Genomic DNA, 11,852 nt, shown 5'->3' on the forward strand with positions numbered 1-11,852 from the left:
AGATGACTGAATTGTACAAGTTCAAATCCTCTCTACATATCCACTTGGTCTACAATAATTTGTTAACACACTATAAAAAAGATGCAAACTGGGAGATCCTGTCGTGGCTCAGTGGTTAACAAATCCGACTAGGAACCATGAGGTTGTGGGTTTGATCCCTGGCTTTGCTCAGTGGGTTAACGATCCGGCGTTGCCATGAGCTGGGGTGTAGGTTACAGACGTGGCTCAGATCCCACGTTGCTGTGGCTCTGGCGTAGGCTGGCAGCTACAGCTCCGATTTGACCCCTATCCTGGGAATCTCCATATGCCGCTTGAGAGGCCCCAGAAAAGACAAAAAGACAAAAAAAAAAAAAAAAAAAGTAAACTGTAACATCAATAACCTAAAATGTGAGAGTGAAGTATAGAGTTTCTGTATGCTATGGGAGTTATCAGCTTAACTTAGTATAACTATAAAATATTTTATGTAAGCCTCATGGTAACAACAAAGAAAAAACCTGAAGTAGATACATAAAAGAGTAAGATAAAGAAATCAAAGCAAACTCACTCCATAATTGCTAAGGTATGCCTGAACACTTTCTGTTGATGGGGATTCATCGTCCCAGTCTATTCCATGTTTGATAGCTATGATTTTTAGCTCGATTCTGAGTAGATCTCTCTCAATTCTATTCCCAGGGTCTATTTCTAGTCCTCAGCAATAAATAAAACATATCTAACAAATAAGACCTCAAAAAAAGCCTCAAAATACCGTATATCACATTTGCCCCGAGTTCTCTATTTTCTAGGCTGAGTATCCCCAGCTTATTCACTCGTACATACCTCCTAAAGATCTGTGTTTAAACTTCAGCTCTGCTATTTACTAAGTATTTAACATGGAAACAGATAACCTTTCTGAGCCTCAGTTTTGCTATCAATAAAATGAAGATAGTAACTTCTCCTCAGGTTTCTTGCAAGGGTTAGAAACAACGTGTTTCAATGTCTTGGTACAGGGCCTGGAGCAGACACTAAACAGCAGTCATTATGATAATGATGGCAGAGACCTCAATTCCCACACTAGACATGCTGTTCTCTTCTGAAGGAGCTCCACTTTGTCTTTAACCCTAAAGGATGATGCCTCAAACTGCGAGCAGCATCCAGAGACTGTCTGTGTGGAAGACCAGCAGGACCATCTATCCCTTCTAGATATGTATTTCCACAAAAACAGCCTAAGCTCAAATCTGTTTTCTTGGAGTTCCCGTCGTGGCGCAGTGGTTAGCGAATCCGACTGGGAACCATGAGGTTGCGGGTTCGGTCCCTGCCCTTGCTCAGTGGGTTAACAATCCGGCGTTGCCGTGAGCTGTGGTGTAGGTTGCAGACGCGGCTCGGATCCCGGGTTGCTGTGGCTCTGGTGTAGGCCGGTGGCTACAGCTCTGATTCGACCCCTAGCCTGGGAACCTCCATATGCCGTGGGAGCGGCCCAAAGAAATAGCAAAAAAAAGATCAAAAAAAAAAAAAAATCTGTTTTCTTTCACGGCCCTCTCACAATGTTGCCTAGCAGAAAATACACTTTGAATAAAACCCATTTTTTAGAAGTATTAAAATCAAGACCACATCTCTCCATGTTCAACTGAGAAAAAATGGACTGATAAACTCCTATACTACTTGTAAAAAAGTATAATACAATGCAGTATTTCTGAGTTAAGGAATAGAAAACTCTGGAAACTGCACAGCCTGTACAAAGTGCTTAATAAATGTTGATTTTCTCCCCCATTAATTCAACACACTCCATAATAAATTCTTGGTAATCTCTCCTCCTCAATAACATAAGCAGTCACAGAATATCCACTGCTAGGTTCTCTGGTAAGCGCTTATTTATAGAGGAGTTTCCATGGTGGCTCAGTGGAAACAAACCCAACTAGTATTCACAAGGATGTCGGGTTGATCTCTGGCCTCGCTCAGTGGGTTAGGGATCCAGCACTGCCGTGAGCTGTGGTGTAGGTCACAGAAGCAGCTCAGATCTAATGCTGCTGTGGCGTAGGCCGGCAGCTATAGCTCTGATTCGGCCCCTCGCCTGGGAAGCTCCATATGCTGCAGGTGTGGCTCTTTAAAAAAAAAAAAAAATTATACACACACGCACATATATAATTTATAGCTCTTAGAACAATTCAGGTAAAGGAAGGCAGAGTTTAAACAACTGAGTGGCAGAACTAGGAAAAAGTACCCCAAGTAGTAGAGTACTGGAGTAGTGGAGAAGTAAACTCTGAGTTTGGAGTAGAACTTCAGAGCTCACCTTCCTAAATACTGAGCCAGAGTAGCTCTCATTTTAGCTGATAAAAGCAAACATTATCTCCTTCTGGGTATTGGTTACCAAAGTGTATTCACTTTCTAAAAATTCTCCAAGGATCACTTATTTGTATACTTTTCTGCATGTGCGGTAAATAAAGGGGAGGCCTCAGACACATGTTAAAATCACTTACATTAAAATATACATATATAAGAGTTCCCACTGTGGCTCAGCAGATTAAGAACCCAATGGTGTCACTCTGAGGATGTGCGTTTGGCTCACTGGCCTGGCTGTGAGTTAAGGATCCAGCATTGCTACAAGCTGTAGCATAGGTTGCAGATGTGGCTCAGATCCAGTGTTGCGGTGGCTGTGGCATAGGCCTCAGCTGCAGCTGTAATTTGACCCTAGCCTGGGAACTTCCACGTGCCGCATGTATGGGCATAAAAAGAAAAAATATATATACATGCATACACATTATTACACATATGTAAACATATCATTGAATCCAGTATTAAAATGAAAATTTTAGTTCAGCTTCAATCTTGTATGAACTAGAAAATTTAAAAAGCAGATGTTTAAAAGGCATTAGTGGAGTTCTCACTGCAGTGCAGTGGGTTAAAGATCTGGCATTGACAAAGCTGTGGTACAGGTTGCAGCTGCAGCTCAGATTTGATTCTACGCCTGAGAACTTTCACACGCCATGGGTGTGACCCAAAAAAAAAAAAAAAAAAGGCATTACCATTCTTAGTGGTTATAATTTTTTTTCTTTTTATTGGGGCGGGGGGAAGGAGAACGTCTGCAGCATGCAGAAGTTCCAGGGCCAGGGATCAAACCTGAGCCACAGCAGTGACAATGCTGGATCCTTAACCCACTGAGCCACCAGAGAACTCCTAATTTTCTTTCTTGTCTTTTTTTTTTTTTTTGCCATTTCTTGGTCCGCTCCCGCGGCATATGGAGGTTCCCAGGCTAGGGGTCAAATCAGAGTTGCAGCCACCGGCCCACGCCAGAGCCACAGCAATGCAGGATCCGAGCCGCGTCTGCAACCTACACCACAGATCACGGCAACGCCGGATCGTCAACCCACTGAGCAACGGCAGGGACCGAACCCGCAACCTCATGGTTCCTAGTCAGATTTGTTAACCACTGCGCCACGACGGGAACTCCTAATTTTCTTTCTTCTAAGTGTCTTTTAGATCTATACATCTTCCTATGCTATACCCTTATATTTAAGAATAATGACAATAAAGAAAGAAGGGAAAAATAAACTCAAAATTAATAGATATTCAACAGTAACAATTAAACCTGAAATTATCTGAGGCTAGTCCATTTAAGTCCAGGAGGCACACACTAATTATATACATTACCAAGGAACAAATTACAGCTGTAGAGTATTTTAAAACATTAATGGAATCATTTATAAAAGTTCTTGGAGGAGTTCCCGTTGTGGCGCAGCAGAAATGAATCTGACTAGGAACCATGAGGTTGCGGGTTCGATCCTGGCCTTGCTCAGTGGGTTAAGGATCCGGCGTTGCCATGAACTGTGGTGTAGGTCGCCGATGTGTCTCCGATCTGGCGTTGCTGTGGCTCTGGCGTAGGCTGGAGGCTACAGTTCCGATAAGACCCCTAGCCTGGGAACCTCCATATGCTGCAGGTACAGCCCTAAAAAGATAAAAAAAGACCAAAAAAAAAAAAAGTTCTTGGAGATGCATATGTTTAAAGAAGACAAAAGGAAATGGAACCATCCTGTATGCCCCTATGACTGCTTCTCTGCTGTCAGTAACACAACAGAGTTACCAGTGGAATGGAATTAATGGACAGCAATACTAGTGGAAATGCATTAACAATTCCATAGAGAAACTGAGTTCAAGACTTAAGTCTCTCCAAATTCAACTATAGCTTTCTTTAACATATCATATCCTCAAAAACTAATCACCCCCTACACACACACACACCCTAGACCTGTCTACTGAAATAACAACCAACCCAGCAGCAATGGGCACCCACTGCTAACACCCAGATCATGGCTCTTCGAATGCCACTTCCCACCAAAGGAACCATGTCTCTTTGGAGAAACAGCTGATGCCTACAGAGGCAAGAAATGTATAAGATGAATCTGGAATATCTCATACAGACAGCAAGGAAGCTGTGGAAGACTATCAGGCAATGTCAAAGGAACTTAGAAGCCAATCTGACAAGGCTACCACTTGCTAAAGATGGTACAATATAAGTATCAATAGTAAGAACCAAAAAAGAAAAAGGTTTATTAAATGGATGAGTACATATTGATATTTTTAAAAAAGCCACCTTTTGAGGCTGCTAAGGGAAATGACTCATTACTTTGAAAACTAAAATGGGAAAGAAGCATTTATCTTTCCTTTCCTATCTGAGGTGTACCCCGAATCAAGTAGCAGGTGAGAAAAAGTATTAACACTAAAGGAAAGACAATTAGATTATTATCATTTTTCAATCCCTAATGAATCAACACATCCATTTTCAATTTACAAGAGTAAAAAACAATCATTATGTTAGGTAAATGCAGGCCTCTCAAAAGATCTAATACTGTATTAGTAGTAATGAGATTTAGCATATCAATATTTTTGATGGACACATTTACTTCAGTTTTTGGAGGGGATTTTTCCATTACAATCAAAACTTGAAAACTGATAGTGATGTTATATAGAAATTCAGAGTAGATGATGCTCTCACACTTTTCCAGCTATCTAAAGAGACTCTCAATAAAATGATCATGAATAGAAAAACAATATGCATCTTTCTAATAGCCCCTAATATCTTTAAGCAAATAAATTAAAGAAGTTGCAAAATGTGATAAGGTAGGTAGTTCTGAATATTTTCCTAGGAACATCATCAAAAAACTAGGTTCCCATGTGCTTTTTCATTTGTTTTTGGCCGTGCCTGAGCATCTAGAAGTTCCTGAGCCAAAGACTGAACCTGTGCCACAACAGTGACCTGAGCCACAGCAGTGACAATGCTGGATCCTTAACTGCTAGGGCATTTGCTTTTCATCTCCAATAGTAGTGGGAAAAACTGCCTTTGGAATCAGACAGAACCAACTCTACCTCTTACCAATAATAACTGAGAAGCCTGGGGCAAGACAAAGAAACCAGGATAATAACCTCACTGAAGGGCTTGTAGAGGATTAAATAAAATAATACATATATATAACTGCTCAAAATAGTACCTAACGCTTCATGAACATCTGCTCAATAATTGGTGGTAATTATTACTCTGGAATTTTTAATTAATGCAACCATCCACCAGCTTAATGTGGTGAGGCAATAAAGTATTAGAGAAGGAAAAATTAACCCCTAAGAACTCTAGAGACAAAACATAGGAGTGTCCTGGTAGCTCAGTGGGTTAATGATGCGGCATTTTTATTTCTGTGGCTGTGGTTCAATCCCTGGCCTGGGAATTTCTGAATGCCACAGGCTCCGCCACAAAAAAAAAAAAAACAAAAAACAAACACAAACACAACTCCCCAGATTAACTCTATCCAGCAAGTATAAAAGCTATAATAAAGCCAACCAAATTAGACCTTAACCCAAAGATAAGAAAACCAGCTTAATCTTGCTAAACTATAATCAGGCAACTTTGCTCCTCCTTTTATTTATTTGTTTTTATAATGATTTTTTATTTTTTCCATTATAGCTGATTTACAGTGTTCTATCAGTTTTCTACTGCACAGCAAGGTGACCCAGTCACACATACATGTATACATTCTTTTTTCTCACATTATCATGCTCCACCACAAGTAACCAGACATAGTTCCCAGTGCTATACAGCAGGATCCCATTGCTTATCCACTCCAAAGGCAACAGTCTGCATCTGCTCCTCCTTTTAAAAACCTACAATGGTTCTTCACTGTCCATTGACAATAAGGCTCTTTACACTGGCATTCAAAGGTCTTCCAAGGATGTGACACAACTTACTTTCCCAGCTCTCTCCATCAAACTACCTACCCCTTACTGGCCGTTTCCCAGACACACATGCCTCGTCTTTTCATGTCCCTTGGCCTTTCCCGTTCTCTGGAATCATATCTGCTCCCTGGATCTTCCACCTTGTATTGCAGTGGCCACTGAGTCTTTAACTCCTCTCTTGGACTTTAAGTTCCTTAATAGCAAAAGGGAATATACTATTCATTTGTAGTGATAACCTAATATAAAACTTTAAAATAAGGATTCAACAATGTCTGGAGCTTAGATGGTAAAATGCTAATAACTTGCATTTTCCAGTATTTTCATCTATTATCTTACTTTTACCTTCATAAAACTAAGAAGGTAGGTAGGTGACACAGTGGGTTCAATCACTGGCCTATGATCACTGTGACTGGAATAGAAGGAGAAACAGGATTCTTGCTTCCCAATCCAAGTTATTTTCAATGGAAAAAAAAAGTTCATGCTTTCAAAATTCTTATTTATTCTAGAGCAAAAGATAATAATGCAATGTTATTTCTAATTCATGTGAGATAAAAACCCACAAAAAAATGATTAAGGTCCGTGAATGATAAAGATGCCAAACATTACACGGGAAAGATTCACACGTTAAAACAAAGGCAGCAACACCAGACTCACCTCACTTTCCATAATTCTTCTGACTGCTTTTAGCTCCTTCCTTTTTCCCTACAATCAGGCACCTCATATACTATTAGCTTCTCCATTGCTAACTAAGTAATGATTCATGAAGAAAGGTAGCTTTTAATTGCTAGACTGTTATTTCTCCTTTTTTTTTTTTTTAGGGCTACACCTGCCAAATATGGAAGTACCCAGACTAGGGGGCCAATCAGAGCTGCAACTGCTGGCCTACACCACAGCCACAGCAATGTGGGATCTGAGCTGAGTCTGTAACCCACACCACAGCTCACAGCAACGCCAGATCCCTGACCCACTGATCGAGGCCAGGGATCAAACCCAAGTCCTCATAGCTACAAGTCGGATTCATTTCCTCTGTGCCACACAAGAACTCCTATTTCTCCTTTTAAGAGAGCTTAACTCAGGAACTTGGTGAACCATACTTATCAATGTAGGTTTTTTCGCTATGGTGACTGATAAAATCACAGGTTTCCCCTACAAGTCCTACCACTTGACAAACATGCTAAAGTAATGTTAGGTTTAGACCACTAATTCTTTAATCTGATATGTCAAATTTCATTTAATCCTGACACATATATCTATACATAAACAAAGCCTGAAACAGAAAATTGTCTAGGAGTACATGGTAGAGAATGCAGAACTTCCTGACTCCCAAGTGATGTTAATTTACTGCACACTAACATTGTTTTAATCTTTCAAAGATAGTACTACTGTTTTCAATTAAGACAGGCTCAAAAGATAAAATTATCCATTTATTTTTGTTAGTTATGGGGCAAAAATTAGGATTAGAAGTTCATTATTTTGTATTCTTACTCATTATTCTACTTATTATACACTGGAAAAATAAGTTTCAAGAATAAAAACAGTGTAGTTATCTGAACTGTACAGAAACCCTCAGATTTTTATATAAGTGGTAAGTGCACCATCACCTCAAGAAACTCTATAAATTCAAGCCAGTGACCTAAGGGTCAAGGGATCCAAAACCCATTAGCCACTACCAACTCCCCAAGACAGCTAGCCTAGAGAGGGCTGAACTCATCATGCAATGACAAGTGAGTATTTCAAGAGTAATAAGAAGTGCAATGACTGGGGAGTGACCAAATAGTCTTTCTTTTAATAAGAAGTGCAATGATTGGGGAGTGACCAAATATTCTGGAACATTTATGAGAGACTTTAATTAGTTTGCACAATTAAAGTTATTTTCAGGAGTTCCCGTCGTGGCGCAGTGGTTAACGAATCCGACTAGGAACCATGAGGTTGCGGGTTCGGTCCCTGCCCTTGCTCAGTGGGTTAACGATCCGGCGTTGCCGTGAGCTGTGGTGTAGGTTGCAGACGCGGCTCGGATCCTGCGTTGCTGTGCCTCTGGCGTAGGCTGGTGGCTACAGCTCCGATTCAACCCCTAGCCTGGGAACCTCCATATGCCACGGGAGCGGCCCAAGCAATAGCAACAACAACAACAACAAAAGACAAAAAGACAAAAGACAAAAAAAAAAAAAGTTATTTTCAGAAAAAAATAAGTGACTTTTGCACACATCACTGCACTGAACGACTTAACTTCAGCTAGTAAGATATACGCTGGCAAAAGTACTTCCTTTGGGAAAAGTGTCATAAACACGCTGTTCTGGAATGTATCCAGAACCTAGCAACCACTCTTAAAGTACATTGGCCCACGTTTCTCCTTTTGCCCATCGGCCCACGAGATCTAAGTATCTCTAAGAATCAAACTGGCTTCTCGTCAGTCTTTCCCACTGACTAGGTCATGTGACTGGTATCACCACCATCTGACTAAGTGAATCACCCAATTAAAAAAACCCCACACATCACATACTTGCCCTAAGACAAGATTTATTACAATTAATACTGTGAGAAGCACAGAAGATACTTTTAGGCCTTAATCTGAGAACTCACTCTTGGGCATTGCTTACAAGGTAACATTTTCACCATTCAGAAGTTACTAGAACATAGTGGACATGACTTCTCTTTAGAGTTTGACAAGCTAGAGGAGATGAGCTTAATACTTCTCCCTCTTTGCCACATAATACTGCCAGGTGGTCAAGTCCTATTCAAATGAATGCAAAGGGTATGTATAGAACCCACGGAAAGATTTCTTCCACTATGGAAAAAGAGGGTAAAAATCGGTGGTTCTGACGTGGCAAGACATTAAAAACAAAACAAAACAAAAAAAATCGGAAAAGGAATGAGACGGTTTAAAGAAAAAAAAAATCCCAGAATGGTAACCTCTGGGAAAGAGAGAGGGCTCATTCTTCTACCCGGGCTCCTAGCAAACCGCGAAGCCAAATCAGGTAACATGCCCCGGTAACCCCGGAGAGGCGGGGCCCGGACTGCTAAACCAAGGTTCCAGGTCCCTAGGGGTGTGACCTAGTCGCCAACTAGGCAGCGACAAACTTCGGGTACCTCCAAGGACAGAGCCCCGCTCAGGTAGCAGCGGTCGCGGCACCGGTGGGTGAGGGCAAGACTTGCGGCGGGGGTGGGGCCCACCCGGGTGGGGCCCGCCCCGCTCACCTTTGAAGAAGCGCAGCGCCAGGCCGTACAGCTCCTCCAGGCCGAAGCCCCACCGCTGCTCCAGCCGCCGCGCCTCCTCCGCCGCGCCCCCAGCCGCCGCCTCCCCGGGCTCTGGCTGCTCCCCTGCGGCGCCTCGGCCACGGTCGGACCCGGGAGGCGAGGGCGGCGGCAGCGGCGGCGGCAGCAGCGGCGCGCCCTCCGCGCCGGGCCGCTCCTCTGGGTCCGGGCTTAGCGTGAGGCCGTCGACGGAGACCTCCAGTCGCTCTGCGTTCAGCACAGCCGCCATCTCCGCCTACTTCGCCTCCTCGGCGGGGACAGGCGGCGGCCACGTATCGACTTCCTGCTGACCTCTGACCTCCGCTTGCCGACACCGGAACTTCCGCCGCTAAGGAGGATCTTGAGTTCCCGGAGAGGGGCTGCAGCCTCGTGCCCCGCCCCCTGGGACCGTTTGTGGCGCTGGCCTTGCGCCCACCCGCCCCGTCCCACTCCAGCCCCGCGGGTCGCAAGTACCCTGCTCCCACACACCCCCGGTCCGCCTCTGGCCCTTGTTCCTCTCGGACATGAGGGTGTTACGGCCCAGCGCCCCCACTCCCACAGTTCTTTCCCGCGGCCCCCGGTGTCCCGCAAGGGCGGCGTCAGACATGCCTCCTGTGCGTTCTGTGCGGGAGGTTGACTGCTGACGGGCCCTCTAACCCTCCCGACAGAGCTTGCCCATTTGTAGAGAATTGCGTGATTGACGGAACTCTTGCAACTCTTAAGAAATGCCTGCCAAATGCTTTTTTTTTTTTTTTGATTAAAGGAAAAAACAGGCTATAGAGGGATTCAGTGGCTTCTCTGAGGCTCTCTTGAAAGGGCAGATCCTGTTTTTGTGGGAACCGAAGCGCATAGAATTCGTGGGGCCCTTGTTAAGTTAAAAATACAAAAAATTACAAGCGGAAAGTTAGGTAGAAAAGTGAATATTTAGAATGAGAAAGAAATCACAAGTGACATTCTGAAAAGTTAAGAAAACTCACAAACATCACATGAATAACCAGAAAATTTTTACTAACTGCCGGACATCCTTCCACAGGGTGTCTAAAAATCAGAAAAATAATTATTTACTTTTTAAAGGTTGAAATTGCTTCTGGTGACATTATGTGTGTTTACCTGTTTCTAGACTTCATAGGAACCATTTATGATCATTTTCCCCATATTTTTTGGCTGCATGTTTTTGATCATCTTTCCCTATGACAATTACTTTGTAGTGTTTTCTATAAGGAAAATAGAAAAATCAGCCTTTTCTATTTGGATCAAAATTTTTTTGGAGTTCCCATTGTGGCACAGCTGGAAATGAATCCAGCTAACGTCCATGAGAATGTGGGTTCGATCCCTGGCCTTGCTGCCTTGCTCAGTTGCTTGGGGTGTGGGGGTGTTGCTGTGCCTGTAGTGTAGGCCAGCAGCTGTATCTCTGCTTCGATTCCTAACCTGGGAATCTCCATATGCCGTGAGTGGAGCCCTAAAAAGAAAAAGTAAAAAAAAAAATGTATTGTTTAGAAATTTTAGCTTCACAATTCATTACTGATAATAGTGTGTACTTTTTTTTGTTTTTTTGTTTTTGTTTTTTTGCTTTTTTAGGGCTGAACCCGCTACATGTGGAAGTTTCCAGGCTAGGGGTCAAATCAGAGCTACTGCTGCCGGGCAACACCACAGCCACAGCCACACAAGACCTGAGCCACACTTTCGACTTAAATTACAGCTCATGGCAATGCCGGATCCTAAACTGACTGATTGAGGCCAGGGATCGAACCCGAATCCTCATGGATCCTAGCCCGGTTCGTTAACCACTGAGCCACAATGGGAACTCCCTCAGTACCAGTTTTGTGCATGATTTTTACTGGATCCTCAGCATTTTTCAAAACAAGATTTATTTGCTATTTTAAGACAAGATCTTGGAGTTCCTGTTGTGGCTCAGCAGTAACAAACCTGACTAGAATCCTTGGGGATGTGGGTTTAATCCCTGGCATCAATCAGTGGGTTAAGGATCTGGCGTTGTCGTGACCTCTGGTGTTGGTCGCAGATAAAGCTGGGATCCAGAGTTGCTGTGGCTGTGGTAGGCTGGCAGCTGCAGCTCCATTCAACCCCTAGACTGGGAACTTCCATGTGCCACACCTAGGGCACTCTCCCCAAAAAAAGACAGGATCTCAACCATTAAGATGAATAAAACATATGACTTCACGTACAGACTCACTGTAATACAACTAATTTTGTGTCCCACAAACACAAGAATTCTAATATAGTCCATTTGGCTTGATTCACATAAAAACCAAAGTGAGTCTGTTGCACTTAGAATTATGACATTACTTAGATTCCTGATGCTTGAGAACCTCCATTTTAGGTTAGGTATTAAGAGAATTGATCCCTCCACTTAAAAGTTTTTTTAACTTCTGATGGTTGAAAGGATTTTCAATGGGCTAGTTTCTCCT

The sequence above is a fragment of the Sus scrofa genome, chromosome 10, assembly GCF_000003025.6.
Source record: "Sus scrofa isolate TJ Tabasco breed Duroc chromosome 10, Sscrofa11.1, whole genome shotgun sequence".
NCBI lineage: Eukaryota > Metazoa > Chordata > Mammalia > Artiodactyla > Suidae > Sus > Sus scrofa.